The 18,198-nt window shown below is 38.9% G+C and overlaps 1 protein-coding gene and 1 non-coding gene across 16 annotated transcripts in view; one reads left to right on the forward strand and one right to left on the reverse strand.

The window, feature by feature from the left end:
- Positions 1-18,198, forward strand: part of Map7d2 (MAP7 domain containing 2) — a 110,782-nt gene that overhangs the window by 7,282 nt on the left and 85,302 nt on the right. The window contains exon 3 of one of the 15 annotated variants that reach the window (XM_078035039.1): positions 4,508-4,630. The exons of the other annotated variants lie outside the window; for them this stretch is intronic. The gene's annotated coding sequence lies outside the window, so the exon portion shown is untranslated. The remainder of the gene's footprint in view (positions 1-4,507; positions 4,631-18,198) is intronic. 15 annotated transcript variants of the gene reach the window in all.
- On the reverse strand, positions 15,350-15,467 carry LOC120891043 (small nucleolar RNA SNORA31). The gene has a single exon (XR_005735482.1). It is a non-coding gene; the product is annotated as a small nucleolar RNA SNORA31 (small nucleolar RNA).

Raw genomic sequence — 18,198 nt, forward strand, 5'->3', positions numbered from 1 at the left:
TAATCTTCTCCCCCCCAACCTGCTCCCTTTCTCCACCCCTTCCCCACCTGCCTGCCTGCCTCCCCACCTCCCCCCACTTTCTTTCAGTACTGAGCATGATTGAACTCAGGTATTCTATCACTGAGTTACATCCCCAGCCTTCAAGTCCCAGTTTTAAAATATGAGACTAGAATAAATATTAGATTCAAATATATCAGTAGACATGAAATTACTCTGTAAAATTGCTGTAAATGTTTCAGCATGCATGCTCTGAATTTATGCCCTTACTGAGAACTGATAATGAACAATAAAGAGACCAAAACCAATCCATGAAGGCCACGCACCACATTTTGGGTAGCTCTGCTGTGGGCCAGCATTTCCCAATTGGTGTGGTACTATGAGAGGGTTTTAGGTTGCACATGGATAAACTTATCTTTTCAAACTTTGGCTTAATAATTCTATGGATTATTTAGTTGTGTCATGAAAATTCAACTGGTATATCAAACTGTGGTCTCATGAATATTTTCAGAATAAGTAAAAAGTGGAAATAAATGTCAAAGGAAAATACTAAATAATAGTATAGATAAGTTCTGGCTAATACAAATTTTCTAGTAGCCACATTTAAAAAAAAGAATGGGTGAAATTTATATAATTTGACCCAGTCCAGTATTTCCAAAATATTATCGTTTTATTAATTTATTTATTTTGGTACCAGAAATTGAACCCAGTGGTGCTTAACTACTGAGCCACATCCCCAGCCCCACCCCCTTTTTAAAATTTTGAGACAGGGTCTTGTTGAGTTGCTTAGGGCCTCATTAAATTGCTGAGGCTGGATTTGAACTTGTGATCCTCCTACCTCAGCCTCAGGATCTACTAGGATTATACCACCACACCCAGCCAAAATATTATCATTGTAACATATAATTAGTATAAAAAGTTATTGGTTAGATATCTTACTTTCTCTGCACTGAGTCTGTTACATCCAGTGTGTATTTTGCACCTTTAGCATGTCTCCGTTTGAACTAGTCATGCTTCAGGTACTCAATAGCCAACTCTGGCTAGTAGCTGCTGTCTTGGACAGCACTGATCTAAAAAAATCTTCATAACCCACTTGAGTCTAATGTATGAAATATGATATGTCAAGAGCTTTGTAATGTTTTGAACAACCAATAAAAAAAAAGAAGAATTAAAAAAAAATCTTCATTATGGAAAAGTGTTCCGTGATTTGGATTGAGCCTCACAGTGTACTAAGAGTGCTATGGTATTGAGTACAGTTATATGCTGTCGAGTATGGTATGAAGCTGTGGTAATGAGTCCAGCTTGGATCTCTTCTGCATGGTTGAGGTTTGTGGAAATGGAAATGCACTTTGATAAAATGGTCTCCCCTACAATAAAACAGAACAGGCCTGGGTGCCTGGGCTCTTGAGGAGGAAGTTGCTTTTACTTTCCCCAGTCTGGGAAAAAGCAGTATGCTATGGTTGTGATTACACAGATTATCATCTTGGGGACCTGACAGACTGTGAAAATGGGATGGCTTGACTTCATGGTAATTATTATTAAGCTGTTATTGAGAGAAAACAGTAGAAAAATCATAAAACTGTAATTGTGGAAGGAGAGAGTGTTAACTAGCTCAGGATCTCCCAGATTCCATGTGGGGTCTGGTTGAGAAACCCCCTCCCCTTGTTGGGTGAGATCTGCTGAGTTGGGATTCCCTGGGCTCTGTGAAGTGGGATCTGATCATCTCTTCCCCCAGAGCTGGAGTCATACCTTCTTAGTGCTTTGTTACAAAAGCCACCTGTGTATTCTGGCCAATCTGTTAGAACAGATAACTAATTGAGATCACACCATTAGGCAGTTCCAGTGTATTTTAGGCTGGTTCTCTCCTTTTGATTAAGAGGACCTTACTGGGCAAGGCCAGTTCCAGCATCCACTTCAGGACCGGTAGGACAAGTTCCTGTCTGAACTAAGTTGTCCCCCAAGCAGTTAATCTTTACCTTTGAAAACTGGTCCTTAAAGAGTTGACTGTTAGATTAGGAAGCCAACCAGTGTGATACCGCAGTTGCTATGGTTTATATATTGGATTAACTTGCTTCTTGGCTTCATTTTTCTGTCCCTACCCTTATTTTTCATATTTATTTCTACTGTATTTTCTATCAACAGCTTTAATTCCTTCTGAAAAGGGGAGGGGACATAAATGACTACTTGAAATTAATAAATATAGAGCAAGGGCTGGGGTTGTGACTCAAGTGGTGGCGTGCTCACCTAGCATGCGTGAGGCACTGGGTTCGATCCTTAGCACCACATTAAAAATAAAATAAAGGTATAGAGACCACCTAAAAAACCTAAAATAAATAAATAAATATTTTTTTAAAAAATAAGTAAATATAGAGCAAGAACTGTCCTTGCAGCTGGAGTCTTTCTCCAGGCACCTGAAGACCTTTATTAAGTGGTGTTCTGTGTCCCTGTTCCAAAGCAACTTAATATATGCCATTAACCCGAAATAACCATCAGAATTTTAAACTGAGCAAAATAAAGTTTCCTGCTATGCTTATTTTCTAAAACAACTTCTGCCTCAAGGGTATCCCTGTATGTTCTCTTCCTTCGGCACCTAAGCACATGTTTTCAGCACTGCACTGACTAAAGGGAAACAGCATTGTGCATGGGGGTATCACTTAGGAGATTTTGCTCTTTTCTGCCTTACTAATTGTATGTGTTCACTTTGCCTGAGCATTAGTCAGGGGTGACAATTGGTGGTGAAATATTATGACAGCCTTCAGTGGAAACATTCCTTGCATTTGGGTAATTTGCCCCCCAGTGGAGAACATACTATGAACAAAATTTAACAGTGATCATTTTCATTAACAAGATAGCCAATATTATTTAAGCAATTTTAGTTATGTCTTTAGACCAAAAGCTCTTTTTAAAATTGCTAATTATAATTGCAGATTTCTTAATGAAAAACATGTTCCTGCTCTTCCCCCCCCTCCTCACTCACCTAAATTTCCACTTCGCTTGATTTTATTTTCATCAGTCATGAGTTTTTTTAAAGAATAATTGCTTCTTGGGCTGGGGCTGTAGCTCAGTGGCAGAGTGCTTGCCTTGTACATATGAGGCACTGAGTTTGATCCTTAGCACCACATAAAAATAAACAAATAAAATAAAGACATGCTGTCCATCTACAACTACAAAAAAAATTTTAAAAAGAATAATTGCTTCTTATTAATGGTCCATTAATTTCTACATATCTCTAATCTTCTGGGATGAGATTAACCTTTTTTATAGAAGAATAATTAAGTGACAGAAATGGGCTGTTTCAGTATACCCTGTTGAGCTTTAATTTCTCTTAGTTGTATTTTGGTTTCCCTTAGTTTCAACGGCAAGGCCTGAGGAGACTCGAGACTCAATGCCTTTTTTTTTTTTTTTTTAGAGAGAGAGAGAGGAGAGAGAGAGAGAATTTTTAATATTTATTTATTTATTTTTAGTTCTCGGCAGACACAACATCTTTGTTGGTATGTGGTGCTGAGGATCGAACCCGGGCCGCACGCATGCCAGGCGAGTGCGCTACCGCTTGAGCCACATCCCCAGCCCCTCAATGCCTTTTTTAAAAAATATTTTTTTAGTTGTCAATGGACCTTTATTTTATTTATTTATATGCAGTGCTGAGAATTGAACCCAGTGCCTCACACATGCTAAGCAAGCATTCTACCACAGAGCCCCAACTCCAGCCCCAACTCTGCCTTTTTGCCAAAGAATGCTGAATGTCTCTTGTGGTACCTAATTTTATCTTTAGTTCTTAAAAATTAAGAAGATTCTTTCCTCGTTGGCATGTTAAGATGATTTCAGAGTTGAGTAAGTGCCTCTTACAATCAATCTGTTGTTTCAAGCAGGAGATAAGACACACAAGATATAGTGCTGTCTAATAAAACTTGCTATTGAAGATGAACATGTTCTAGATCTAAGCTCTTCCATGTGGTAGGCACCAACTATATGTGGCTGTTGAGCACTGAATAACTGAATTTTTATTTGTATCTGACTTTTATTTTTATTTTTTATACCTTTATTTTATTTATTTATTTTTATGTGGTGCTGGAAGATTGAACCCAGTGCCTCACATGTGTGAGGCAAGCGCTGTACCACTGAGCCACAACCCCAACCCCTTGTATCTGATTTTTAAAAATTTAAATTTATATAACCACATGCCATAGTGGCTTTCATATTGGAAGCCTATTGTGCAGCTAAATAGATGTTGACTAACCTTGCCAGATTATGATCACAAATGAGGAAAGAGTTTCAGATCTCAAACAAGTTTCTTCAAACCCATCTATTCTTGGTTTCTCCTATACATGCTCTGGTATTTGGCACTTGTCACTCAACTACTCTAAGATGCTTATAGGCCACCAAGAACAGAATCAGCAGTTAGTCCTGTGGTTCATATCAGGTCTGTAAGGCTGTGATGAAACTAATAGACAAGTCTTATTTCTGGCTCCTGGTATCCATAGTCAGCTAACTCCTTTTTTCCCTGTCTCAGCTTATCAGGTTGGCATCATTGAAGAGTAAAGACTGAAGCCAGAGTCTTTGGTTATATAGCTTGGTTGGTGAAACCAGATTGACTTCGAAGGCATTAAAAAACCATTAGCTATGTAGGATTCAGGTGAGTTTCAGGGAGAACTTTTCCAGTAAAAGGTTGGCAGGAATGGTTGACGGAGACCTGGACTACAAGCCCAAGTCGGAGAATTCAATAGTGGGACCTGATTTTGGTAAGAGCATTTGGGGGTATTGGGCACCACAACTGAATTAGTCATGTTCCCTATTCTCTAGGATGTACTTGCTAAGGTAGATAAATCTCACCTCTCGTTCTAGCTTGCTCCTTACAAACAGTGGCCCCAGGCATTGGCAATAGAATTCAGTTGCTTGTCTGTAAATGAGACAGTATAGTAGGTGGATCTTATTGGTGCTTTCTAGCTCTGCAACACTGTGATCCTCCATGACTGGTCCAAAAGGCTGAAGGAAATATATGGCTGGTCTTCACTTTTGTTGGCAGGATCATCAACCACATAGCTTTGGAGCCCCTGGTCCCGTTACACCCAAGCCTGGAGATTCTGCCTTTATCTCTCATGACCCTATCTCTGTGGCCAGTGCCTTGGGTCAGATCCTGTTATTTAGGACCTGACCAACATCACAAAAACCTTAGAGGTCTCTTCCAGATTACCTTTCCTGTTGTGGATTCATCCTGTCACTTTCTTGCTTTAACTTCCTTTAATGCCTGCCTAGTACTTCCTAGAGAGTAGTCTATACTGCTGATAGAGTTTCCAGGCTTCTTGGGGTGGGCTCCTTCTTACCCCTCCAACCCCCTCTGGCCAGTGACCACCAGCTCATAGTGTCCAGCACACTTTACATCCACTTATATCTGATTGACCATGTGCATGCTGTTCTCTTTGCCCAGAATTCTTTTTTTTTTAAAGAGAGAGTGAGAGAGAGGGGGACAGAGAGAGAGAGAATTTTAATATTTATTTATTTTTTCTTAGTTCTTGGCGGACACATCTTCGTTTGTATGTGGTGCTGAGGATCGAACCAAGGCCGCACGCACTCTAGGCGAGTGCGCTACCGCTTGAGCCACATCCCCAGCCCCTGCCCAGAATTCTTTTCTTTGTTGCTATCTTCATCCTTGTCTACCTTGTTCTTCCTTCAGTATATACCTCACCTCCCTGAACCCTTCCCTCACCACATATACTTTGGGTGGTTTTTTTGCCTTTCTCTTCCATTTTCCATTAGAGTGTTGACTATGCTTATGTAAGTAAACCATGTACAAATAAAATCAGGGCTGGCATTTGGAAGTTAAAGTGCACAGATTCTTTTGGGGGGGGTACTGGGGATTCAACCACCATCCACAGCCCTTGTTGTATTTTATTTAGAGACAGAGTCTCAGTGAGTTGCTTAGGTCCTTGCTAAGTTTCTGAAGTTGACTTTGAACTCCTGATCCTCCTGCTCCAACCTCCTTAGCTACTGGGACTACAGGTAAAAGTGCACAAATCTTTTTTTTTTTTTTTTTTGAAAGAGAGAGTGAGAGAGGAGAGAGAGAGAGAGAATTTTTTTAATATTTATTTTTTTATTTCTCGGTGGACACAACATCTTTGTTGGTATGTGGTGCTGAGGATCGAACCTGGGCCGCACGCATGCCAGGCGAGCGTGCTACCGCTTGAGCCACATCCCCAGCCCACAAATCTTAAATATATAATCTGATGAATTTTTTATGTATGTACCCATCTAACCAATACCTATATCAAGAAATTAAACATTTCTGCTACCCAGAAAGCTCCCTCATACCTCTTCCTGGTTAATACCTGCTAAAGGTACTGTTCACCTCTTTTCACTATAGATAAATTTGCTTGTTTTTAAACTTTTAAAAATAGATTCATGTATTATGTACTTTTTATTGTGATAAATGATATAACAGTTTTCATTTTGAACCATTTTAACAGTACAGTTCAATAGCATTAAGTACACTCATATCATTGTGCTACCATCACCATTATCCACCTCTAGAACTTTTCTATCAAAAATATCCATTTTTGTATTTTTTTTCTACTTACGTTATGTCTGTAAGGTAAACCTGTGTTGTTACAGATATCTGTGGCTCTATTTCTTTTTATCTCTTGAGTAGTATTATGTTGTGTGACTATACTACAATTTGTTCTATCCATTCTCTGTTGTTGGACAGTTGAGTTATTTCCAGTCTATTTTTCTTTTGACTAAAACTGATAAGAATATGATGTTTTTAAATATATCTTGGTGCCCATACAAACATATTTTTGTTGGTTACATATCTAGGAGTGGAATTGCTGGGTTATAAGGTAGGCATATGTTCAGCTTTAGCAAATAGTGCGAAACCATTTTACAAAGTGACTTGTATTCATTTCCTGTTGCTGCTGTAAACAAATTATCATGAACTTAATGGCTTCAAACAATATACATTTATTATCTCTTAATTCTGGAGGTCAGAAGTCATAAAATTAAGATATCAGCAAAACCTTTCTGAAGGCTCTAGGCAAGAATATGTTTCTTGGACTGGGGATGTGGCTCAAGCGGTAGTGTGCTCGCCTGGCATGCGTGCACCACATACAAACAAAGATGTTGTGTCCGCGGAAAACTGAAAAATAAATATTAAAAAATTTCTCTCTCTCTCTCTCTCTCTCTCTCTCTCTCTCTCTCTCTCTCTCTCTCTCTCTCTCTCTCTCTTTAAAAAAAAGGATATGTTTCTTGTACTCTTTCCTTGGCTCATGGCCCCTTCCTCAAGGCCAGCATCTTTCATTCTCTCTCCAGCCTTTGTGTCCATTGTCTCATTCTATTCACTTTGACTTTAAATATCTCACCTCTTGTGATTACCTTGGGCCCATCAAGAAAATTCTGGATAATCTCCTTGTCTCAAGAGGCTTAACTTAACCACATCTGCAAAGGCCTTTTTGTTAGGTAAGGTAACATATGCATAGGTTTTGGGAACTAGAACATTGACATTCTGGTGGGAGAGACATTATTTTGCCTACTATGTGACTATACCCTTTTTTAATTTAAGTTTTTATTTATTCTAATTTATTAAACATGATAGCAGAATGCATTTCAATTCATAGTATACATATAGAGCACAATTTTTCATTTCTCTGATTGTACACAAAGTACAGTCACACAATTTGTGTCTTCATACATGTACTTAGGGTAAATGATGTCCATCTCATTCCACTATCTTTCTTACCCCTATCTCCCCTCTCTTCCTTTTCCTCCCCTTTGGTCTATCTAAAGTTCCTTCATTCCTCCTATGTTCCCTGACATCCTTATTATGGATCAGCAACCTCGTATGAGAGAAAACATTCAGCCTTTGGTTTTCTGGGATTGGCTTACTTCACTTGGCATGATATTCTCCAACTCCATCCATTTACCTGCAAATGCCATGATTTTATTCTCTCTTAATGCTGAGTAATATTCCATTGTGTATATATACCACAGTTTCTTTATCCATCTACTGAACGGCATCTAGGTTGGTTCCATAATTTAGCTATTGTGAATTGTGCTGCTATAAACATTAATGTGGCTGCATCACTATTGTAGGCTATTTTTAAGTCCTTTGGGTATAAACCCAGGAGTGGGATAGCTGAGTCAAATGGTGGTTCCATTCCAAGTTTTCCAAGGAATCTCCATACTGCTTTCCATATTGGCTGCACCAATTTGCAGTCCCACCAGCAATGTATGTGTGTGCCTTTTCCCCCACATCCTTGCCAACACTTATTGTTTATATTCTTTTTTTTTTTGAATTTTTAAAAAATATTTATTATTTAGTTTTTGGCAGACACAACATATTTGTTTGTATGTGGTGCTGAGGATCGAACCCGGGCCGCACGCATGCCAGGCAAGTGCACTACTGCTTGAGCCACATCCCTAGCCCTATTGTTTATATTCTTTTATTGCTGTTTTTTTTTAATATTTATTTTTTAGTTCTCAGTGGACACAACATCTTTGTTGGTATGTGGTGCTGAGGATCGAACCCGGGCCGCACACATGCCAGGCGAGCGCGCTACTGCTTGAGCCACATCCCCAACCCTGTTTATATTCTTGATAGCTGCCATTCTGACTGGAGTGAAATGAAATCTTAGTTTTGATTTGCATCATTTCTCTAATTGCTAGAGATGTTAAACTTTTTTTATATATTTGTTGATCAATTGTATATCCTCTTCTGAGAAATGTCTGTTCAGTTCCTTGGCCCATTTATTTAATATGGTTATTTGGGTTTTTTTAAGATTTTTGAGTTGTTTATATATTATAGAGGTTAGTGCCTATCTGATATGTGTGTAATAAAAATTTACTCCCATTCTGTAGGCTCACTCTTCGCCTCACTGATTGTTTCTTTTGCTGAGAAGAAGCTTTTCAGTTTGAATACATTCTGTTTATTGATTCTTGATTTTATTTCTTGAGCCATAGGAATCTTGTTAAGGAAGTCGGGTGTTGAGAGCCACAGCCGAAGGGGCCCCAGCAACCTTCCAGCTGAATGGCTTACAGTGCCCCAGCAAACTTCCAGCTGATTGGCTCACCATGGCCCCAGCAAACTTCCAGCTGCCAGCTGATTGGCTCCTCTGCGGTGATGCTCATTGGGCTGTTTCCCCGCCCTTTCAGACCATGGAGCTGCTCATTGGGGGACTCTTTGGGCTCCGCCCACGTGACCCAGCCAATCGGCCTCAAGAGCAGGAGGAGTTGGGGGGGGGGGGGTTGAGAGGTTTGTGGGAAGCCAGTGGTGGCAGTTGGGCTCTGAGGGAATTCCTGAAGAGTTCCTGTGGTGCTGCTGTGTTTGTTTCTGCTTGATAAGTGGCTCTTGAATTGTGCCCAGCCAGACTGCGGCAGTCGGGGCCTAATCTGACATGATGAAGATTTGGGCCTACTTTTTTCTTCTGTTAGGTGCAGGGCCTCTGGTTTAATTCCTAGGTGCTTGATCACTTTGAGTTGAGTTTTGTGTATAGTGAGAGATAGGGGCTTAATGTAATTTTGCTGCATTTGGATTTCCAGTTTTCCCAGCACCATTTTTTGAAGAGGCTATCCTTTCTCCAATATATGTTTTTGGTGCCTTTGTCTAATATGAGATAATTGTATTTGTGTGGGTTAGTTTCTGTGACTCTATTCTGCATCATTGATCTACCAGTCTATTTTGGTGCCAATACCATGCTGTTTTTTGTTACTATTGCTCTGTAGTATAGTGATACCACCTGATTCACTTTTTTCCCTAAGGATTGCTTTAGCTATTCTGGGTCTCTTATTTTTCCAGATGGATTTCATGACTGCTTTTTCTATTTCTATGAGGAATGTTATTGAGATTTTGATTGGAATTGCATTAAATCTATATAGTGCTTTTGGTAGTATGGTCATTTTGACAATTCTGCCTATCCAAGAACAAGGGAGATCTTTCCACCTTCTAAGGTCTTCTTTAATGTCTTTCTTTAGCATTCTGTAGTTTTCATTGCAGAGGTCTTTCACCTCTTTCATTAAGTTGATTCCCAAGTATTTTATGTTTTAAAGGCTATCATAAATGGGGTAGTTTTCCTAGTTTCTCTTTCAGAGGATTTGTCACTGATGTATACAAAAATGCCTTTGATTTACGGGTATTGATTTTATATCCTGCTACTTTCCTGAATTCATTTATTAGTTCTAGAAGTTTCCTGGTAGAATTTTTGGGATCTTCTAAGTATAGAAGCATATTGTGGTGAATAATGATAACTGAGTTCTTCTTTTCCTATTCATATCCCTTTAATTTCTTTTGTCTAATTGCTCTAGCTAGAGTTTCAACAACTATGTTAAATAGAAGTGGTGAAAGAAGGCATTCCTGTCTTGTTGCAATTTTTAGAGAGAATGCTTTCAATTTTTCTCCATTTAGAATGATGCTGGCCTGGGGATTAGCATAAATAGCTTTTATAATGTTGAGATATGTCCCTGTCATCCCTAGTTTTTCTAGTGTTTTGAACATGAAGGGGTGCTGTGTTTTGTCGAATGCTTTTTCTGCGTCTATTGACATGATCATATGATTCTTATCTTCAAGTCTATTGATGTGATGAATTACATTTATTGATTTCCGTATGTTGAACCAACCTTGCATCCCTGGGATGAACCCCACTTGATCATGGTGCACTATCTTTTTAATATGTTTTTGTATTCTATTTGCCAGATTTTTATTGAGATTTTTGCATCTATGTTGACTATATCCTTTTGTTTTCCCATGGGAGTTCTCATTCCTCCACATCTTTGTCAGTGTTGGTATTATCAATCTTTTTCATTCTAGTCATTATGGTGTGGGATTTAAGGGCATAGCCATGGCAACCACCTCAGACAGTGTGTCCTCTGTTGCTCCAATGTTAGCTTCATTGCAGCTTACCAGCATTGTTTTATGAATGTTTGTTTACCTGCCTCTATCTTGGCCAAACTGAACATTCCATCATGAGGCAGACCATATAGTAGCTGAATTAATAAATACTCCTTGAATGCTAAGAGCTGACTGAAGGGAGTTTTCAGCATAACAGGGAAGCAGAGCTGAAGATGTAAATGAAAGCTGATGCTTACGGAACTGTCTGCCTCAGCACATGGACATCAGGTGGGTAGAGTTTCTCCCAAATAAAACAGGACCAAAGCAAAGAACCTGGCTTCTAGCTTCTACACACTTCTTGTCTTTTACAAGGTGGTTAATCTATATGTGAGTAATGCCCTGAAAGGAGATTTGGGCCTCAACTGTTAAGGGCGTTGGTTGGAAATGACTTCACTGTGTATGTAAATTAGAGGAAAATGCAGTTCTGGCAACTCCTGATCTTGAACATTTTGTGGAGACACAAGTTTTCCTTTTCCCAGGAGTCAGATCATGTAGCAACATACAGCTGCTTCTCACTTGCAGAACGAAAGACTTGAAGGTAAGTAGCACTTTCTGGATCTCGGAGAGTATTGTGTGTGTAGATTTAAATCTGCTTTGGAAACTTGAGGCTAGTAGTTTGATGAAGGTGAAGCCAGAGTAGAAATGAATTTTGAAACCCCTGGACACAGGGATGTGGATGCAGATGCTTGACAGGTCATGGCTTCCTTCAGGAATATCCTGATGCAAGTAACTACTTGCTGTGTTCTTTTTGATTTTCAAGGCTACTTTGCTGGGCACATACTTGGTTTTATGAGACCTGTAAGGTTTCAAGGTCTTAGTCTTACTTTTTTTTTGCGGGGGGGGGGGGGCACCGATGTAAGGAGTGTTCCTATGGCTTGGCATTACTTTGACCCTCTGGGGTATGGTATGTGTGTAAAATCTTAAGAGAGAGTGACAGAGGACTTCCTCAGCCCTCACAGGAAAACCTCTCTGTTTTCTACCCAAACCTGGCTAGTTGGTGTTTGGATCAAAAGGGAATTAATCTTTGGAGAAAAAAAATATATCAGGGTAGGAGTTACTGTGACAGACTTGTGCAGGGCTTATTGCCTTCTGTTTAAACTGACAGTGTCACACCTTTAGTGATTTGAATAATTATGTGTGTGATTCACAGACTGATCTGAAATAAGCCATTTGTACCAGAATGGAGGTACACAGGGTCCTTGAATAGTGTGGCCAAAACACATACCACAAGACTGAACACAAAGGATGTGGCCAGGTGTTTATGGAGTTCAGGTGACATCTTGGACATCTACTCCACTCTGCTGTATCTGAGTTGTAGAGATCAGCTGGCTGCATTCCTACTGAGAACTGTCTCTCCAGGATTCAGACCAGCTCTGTCTTTGTTCTCTGTAATCTTGGACCACTGAAGCTGAGGGACTAGCCTTTTGGAGTTCCCCTCTGTGAACTCCAGGTATGGAGGGGATCTTTTTTTTTTAAATATTTTTTTTTTTTAGGTTTTGGCAGACACAACATCTTTGTTTGTATGTGGTGCTGAGGATCGAACCCGGGCTGCACGCATGCCAGGCGAGCGTGCTACTGCTTGAGCCACATCCCCAGCCCAAGGAGGGGATCTTTTTTTTTTAATATTTTAATATTTATTTTTTAGTTTTCAGCGGACACAACATCTTTGTTGGTATGTGGTGCTGAGGATCGAACCCGGGCCGCACGTATGCCAGGCGAGCGCGCTACCGCTTGAGCCACATCCCCAGCCCGAGGGGATCTTTTTTAAAAAAATATTTTTTGGTTATAGATGGACACATACCTTTATTTTATTTATTTATTTTTATGTGGTGCCGAGGATTGAACCCAGTGCCTCACATGTGCTAGGCAAGGGCTTTAACTTACCTACAACCCCATCGTGGATGGGATCTTTAAAGAGAATGTGAGATGAGCTGCCTCCTCTAAGCATTGGGTCTTCTCTGTTTCCAGAACAGATATTGAATCTCTGCTGGATATTTCTGAAGCAGGAGGTGCCCTTTACCTCTTGGGTCAGGAAATTCTTTCTATTGATTAAAAAAATATATTTCCTATCGCTAAATCTTCTGTAGACAGATAGGAAAACCACTTGACATCCTTTAGAAAAACCTTCCAGTCTTCATAAATATAGTAAGTGAGACCCCTTCTTTGGCCTTCACCACTCCTAGTTCCTTAAAGCCCCCTGATATGACTATATTTCATGTTTACTCCTGTGATAATAGTGTTTTCCTTTAACTGTTTGAACAAATTGCCTGTAATGTAGCCCTTTCATCTCTTTCTTGGTTAAGAGTTTATGACTTAATACCTTGATCTGATCAAATACTAGCTTGTCCACTAACTAGCTTTGGGGCTGCAGGTTAGTTTCTTGGCATATGCTAACCTCAGTTTCTTTACCTACAAAATGGGGATAATAATTGAAACTCTTGTGAGGTCAACACACAAATTATGTGAGGTAATGTGTAGAAAGTATTTAGCACAATGTCTTTTGTGTAGGTAGTGATCTGTGAAGTAGGAAATGTGCTCATCATCTCTATCAAATACAGGGTTCCAGATGATATAAATGGGCATAAAATATTTTATAACATAAATTTACATAAATATAAATATAATTATTACAGTCTTTGCTTTCCAAGGAGCTGGTGATCTAGAGATAGCTGCCTCAAACTAAGTATAAAGCACTGAAATGTGTCGTAAGTAGAAATATTAAAATGGACTATAAGGCCATAGATGAGCAAGCTGTCCATTCTGGCTTGAAGAATAGAGTCAAAGTTCTGCACATGTATGAGTCCCCACAGCAGGTGATTTTTTTGGGAGGCATAGCCACTTAGACTTGGGTGCCCCCTGGTTAGCAGGACAGTACTGCCAGACTCAGCATATATAAGTAGAGACCCATGTTTTGAGCCATGCATTTCAGTTTATGCCCAGGAATGGTGTTTCTTTCTCTCCTACTGAGAGCTTAATTTATATTTTGAAATTCTTAAAGTATATAGTTCTGTCCTATTCAGGAGGCTCTATAGCTAATAGTATTCATTTTCCTATGTCAGAGTCTAGGTCCTAGTTCTCAATGTCTTAGGTGAGCTTTCTCTTCCCATTTTGTACAGTTAGCATTTTCTCACAGACAGAGAAAAAAAAGAACACTTACTTTTTGTCCCCTACCCCTATACAACACAAAGTATGGATGCTTCACCTCACACATTTGCTCATAGCTTAAGAGAAAACCATCTGATTTTCTGGAACTGTAGAAACTGCACGTGGCTTTTGGCAAGCAGAGAGTTGTATGGCATGATGTAAGTTTTTAAGTTTAGGGGTTTCGACTCTGCTGGACAATATGGTAGCCAGTTCCATGTATGGCTATTTAATTAACATTAAACAACATTAACAGTTTAGTTTCAAGGTTGCACTAGCTATGTGTCAAGTACTAAACAGACAACTGCTAATGGCTACAGTATTGGACAGTGCACATATGGAACATTTCCATCACTACAGAAAGTGCTGTGAGATGGTGCTAATTTAGGGGGTTGTCTTTCATTTGGAGGATACACTTTTTTAAAAAAATAATTTGTTTATTTGTTCTAATCAGTTATACGTGACAGTAGAATGCTCTTTAATTTATTGTACACAAACGGAGCAAAATTTTTTACTTCTGTGGTTTAACCCAAAGTAGGATTATACCATTCGTGCAATCATACCTAGGGTAATGATGTCCATCTCATTCCACCACCTTTCCTACCCCCATGTCCCCTCCCCCTTCCCCTTTGCCCCATCCAAAATTCCTCCACTCATTCCATACTCCCCCCCATTATTGATTAGCATCCACTTATCAGAGAAAACATTGGGCCTTTTTTGGGATTGGCTTATTTTGCTTAGCATGATATTCTGTAACTATCCATTTACCTGCAAATGCCATAATTTTATTCTCTTTTATTGCTGAGTAATATTCCATTGTGTATATATACCACAGTTTCTTTATCCATTCATCTATTGGAGGGCATCTGGGTTGGTTCCACAGTTTGGCTATTGTGAATTTTGCTGCTAGAACATTGATGTGGCTGTTTTTAAGTCCTTTGGATGTAGACCAAGGAATAGGATAGCTGGGTCAAATGGTGGTTCCATTCCAAGTTTTCCAAGGAATCTCCATACTGCTTTCCAGATTGGCTGCACTAATTGCAGTCCCACCAGCAGTGTATGAGTGGGCCTTTTCCCACACAACCTCGTCAACACTTGTTGTTGCTTGTATTCTTGATAACTGCCATTCTGACTGGAGTGAGATGAAATCTTAAGAGTAGTTTTGATTTGCATTTCACTAATTGCTAGAGATGTTGAACATTTTTTCATATATTTGTTGATTGATTGTATTTCTTCTTCTGAAAAGTGTCTGTTCAGCTCCTTAGCCCATTTCTTGATTGGTTTTTTTTTTTTTTTGGTGTTAGATTTTTTGAGTTATACACTTAAAAAAAAATCTACAGATGTATTCTCCAATTCAGTTTGGGTTGCCACAAAGGCAGAAAGCACAGGGATTGTTTTCTTTTGCATCCTAGTACTAATCAAAAGAAAAACAGAAAAATCGGGGCTGGGGTTGTGGCTCAGAGGCAGAGCACTCGCCTGGCATGCGTGAGGCACTGGGTTCAGTCCTCAGCACCACATAAAATAAAATAAAGCTATTGTGTCCATCTATAATTAAAAAATAAACATTTAAAAAAAGAAAAGAAAAACAAAAAAAAATTGTTCAAGGTCTATCAGTGAACACAGACAGTTGTGGGATACTTAACAAATTAAAAAAAAAAACAAGTATTCATTCATGCTGCAGTGATTTGAATTGTTTTTCCAAATGACCAAATTAAATGTATAAGCATTAAATCTTATCAGTTGAAATTCAGTTAATGCAATTAAAATGTTTTTACTTCCTTACATTTGTAATGCAAGAAGGACACTCATTTTTTGAAGTCTTTTTGAGTGTGTGTGTTGCCTTATTACCCTGAAACAGATATTGCAGGAAAATTTAAATTTTTTTATACATAAGGATGGTTTGCCTCACTTAAGGGAGTTTTAAATTTTATCTTTTTCCTTGAAGGTATGGTAATTTTAGTCCATGATGAATGGAGAATAGACAGATTAACAGGAGAAAAACCAAACAATTAAATGCACAGACATTGGAGCCACACACACAGTGTAAGTCTCAAAGGACTGGATATTTAAAGTTTATGTATCTATTGCTCTGAGTTCCACAGAGGACTAGGGACTTGGGGCTTCTGGGGGAAAAGTAGAAGCAAATTATGAAAGATTGAGTTGAGGAATATATGGTGAGCAAAGGTTGTCTTATTTTGCAGATAAAATCTCTCAGGTAATACTTCCTAGATCTTACTTAGGTCAGTTTTAGGCAAGTAAGGGGGGAACTGGGGAAAAAAATCCTATGCATTTGTTGTTTATTTTACTATTGTAGAGAGAAGGAATTTTCTTTTAAAAGGGACAGATTTTCATAGCTATTTCTGTCTGTAATTTCTCTAAAAAAATTGTCTCAAAATATGTCAAAGAAATATATTTTGAGGTGGCATATTCTGGGGTCCTGTAATGTCAAGTGTGTGTTTTTAGAGGTGAGGACCCTAATTTTTAAAAAAAATTTTATTGTGATAAAGTATATATAACATAAATTTCATCATTTTACCTTTTTTTTATGGTACTGGGGAATTGAACCTAGGGGCACTCAACCACTGAGCCACATCCCCAGCCCTTTTGATTTATCATTTTGAGAGAGGATCTTGCTAAGTTGCTTAGGGCCTTGCTAAATTGTTGAGGCTAGCTTTGAACTTGTGATTTTCCCACCTCAGTCTCCTGAGTCTCTGGGATTACAGGCAAGTGTCTCTGGGATTACAAGCATGTGCCTTGGAGGCAGGCAAAATTTTATTCCTTTTTAAGACCAAATAGTATCTGTGTTGATTTACTACCTTTTGTTTATTCATTCATGTGTTAATGAACACTTAGGTTACTTCACCCTTTTAGCTATGGTGAATAATGTTGCAACAAGCAGGAGTATTTTGAGTTTCTGCTTTCATTTCTTTGGGGTGTATACCTCAAAGTAGAATTGCTGTATTATCTGGTAATTCCGTGTTTCGCCTTGAGTGTTAAGAAAAATACTTTAAAAATATCAATATATAACTCAAGTTTCATTCTTACAAAATATAGAGTTTGGTGGGTTTTAATTAAATTAATAAATTCACAGAGTTGTGTAATCATTCCCAATAGTCACTAATTTTTATAGCTTCTTAGGAACTGGAGGGGAGGGAAAGAATCTTGAAGGTGATTTGTGTATCAGGAGGGGAGCTTTCAGAATTAGTATTAAACTATTTTTTTAAAGGTTATTTGTACCAAAATCCTTGAAATGTCACATAATCTTTAGCAGGAATATTCTGCCCCCCACAAGGCTTTCAGACATGAAGTTCAGAAAGACTCCCCTGCTACCTGGCATATTTTCAGTGACTCATGAGGCATTCTTTTATGGAATGGGATGTTGAAGAACCTCACAATTGGGTCAGACTCCCCAAAAGTGTTCTGGAAGCCTGATTCAAGGAGCAGACAGTCCTTCATGTCTTGTTTACTTTGCCACATGGCCTTTTCTGGCTCAGAACTGTTCCTTCTCTCGTTCTGATCACAAATTCTGCAGTTACTTGTATTTCCAGACATAAAGCAGATTATTTACAATAAGTGCCTTAAATATTTAATTTTCAGGTTCAGATTACTCTACTTTGGAGCAAAGAAAAAAAACCTCATACACTTTTGTTATCATATGCCATATGTTCATGCCAGGTATGCTGGTATTTCCTTGTTCTCATTATGTAGTTGTGGTTTTGATATTATTTTGAGAGAGAGAGAGAGAGAGAAAGAGAGGGAGAGAGAGAATTTTAATATTTATTTTTTAGTTATCGGCGGACACAACATCTTTGTTTGTATGTGGTGCTGAGGATCGAACCCGGGCCGCACGCATGCCAGGCGAGTGTGCTACCGCTTGAGCCACATCCCCAGCCCTGATATTTTGTTTTGAGTATGGTTTTATTGTGGTTTTCTAATAGTTAGCCAGATTTCATTTCTTTTCATTTTTTTCCCCCCAGTGCTGGGGATTGAATCCAGGGCCTAGAACATGCTAGGCAAGTACTCTACCACTGAGCTATATCTCCAGCTCTTTCTCTTTTTCTTTTTTCTTTTTTTAATAATTTTAAGTTGTAGATGAACACAATACCTTTATTTATTTATTTATCTTTATGTGGTGCTAAGGATCGAACCCAGGGCCTCACACATGCTAGGCAAGCGCTCTACCACTG

Source organism: Ictidomys tridecemlineatus, chromosome X, assembly GCF_052094955.1.
Source record: "Ictidomys tridecemlineatus isolate mIctTri1 chromosome X, mIctTri1.hap1, whole genome shotgun sequence".
Classification (NCBI taxonomy): domain Eukaryota; kingdom Metazoa; phylum Chordata; class Mammalia; order Rodentia; family Sciuridae; genus Ictidomys; species Ictidomys tridecemlineatus.